This window comes from Bison bison, unplaced genomic scaffold, assembly GCF_000754665.1.
Source record: "Bison bison bison isolate TAMUID 2011002044 unplaced genomic scaffold, Bison_UMD1.0 scf7180017860443, whole genome shotgun sequence".
NCBI classification, from domain to species: domain Eukaryota; kingdom Metazoa; phylum Chordata; class Mammalia; order Artiodactyla; family Bovidae; genus Bison; species Bison bison.
This window is the reverse complement of record NW_011491015.1, coordinates 1,038,713-1,039,458: the sequence shown is the minus strand read 5'-3', so window position 1 is coordinate 1,039,458 and position 746 is coordinate 1,038,713.

The following is a 746-nucleotide window of genomic DNA, read 5'->3' as shown; positions in this document are numbered from 1 at the left end:
CCCCTGGGGGGTGGGGGTGGGCTGCTCTGTGAGTGGACAGCATCTCGGTATCTCACGGCGTCGAGCGCCCCTAGGGGCCAGATTGTGCCAGCTTAGACTTATAGTGGAGGACTTCTCCTTCTCACAGGACAGGATTGGGGGAGGAGAAATGGTTATCAGGGGGCTAGGAGGGCCCTGGTGACGGTTTCTGAGAACTCTCTGTGGCTCAGCCTGCCACCCCCAACCCCACCCCCACCCCCATGCCCCAGCCTTGCTGAAGTCTTGGCCAAGTCTACAGAAGAGACCAAGAAATGTCTGGTGGGACTGGTCTGACTGGGGACAATGGGGAAGGAGCTGTGTTTCACGTTTGCTTCCTCAAGCTGATGTCTAAGGCCAAGGGACCGTGAGAAGCCCCTTTGCGGGACGTGGCAGGATAGCACAGGTGTGTTTTGGCCCTCCGTTGACCCCTGGCCGGGAGCGCAGGAGGCCACGGGACCCCACGGGTTGCGGATGACTTGGATGGGCCGGAGGGGCCCAGCAAGCAGGCCATGCCCCCACCCTGCCGGTGACAGGCGGCCCATCCCATTCCTCAATCCGTGTGACGTGACACAAGAGAGAATGAAAATGAACGCATCCAGAAGATACTTAGGGCTGGATCAAGTCCTTTCTTCAACTGCTGCCTTCTGAAGAAATCTAAACCCCAGCAGTGCCAGGATCTCAGGTCACAACACGCAGCTGAATGAATCTGTACTGAGTCTGGGCCGCCC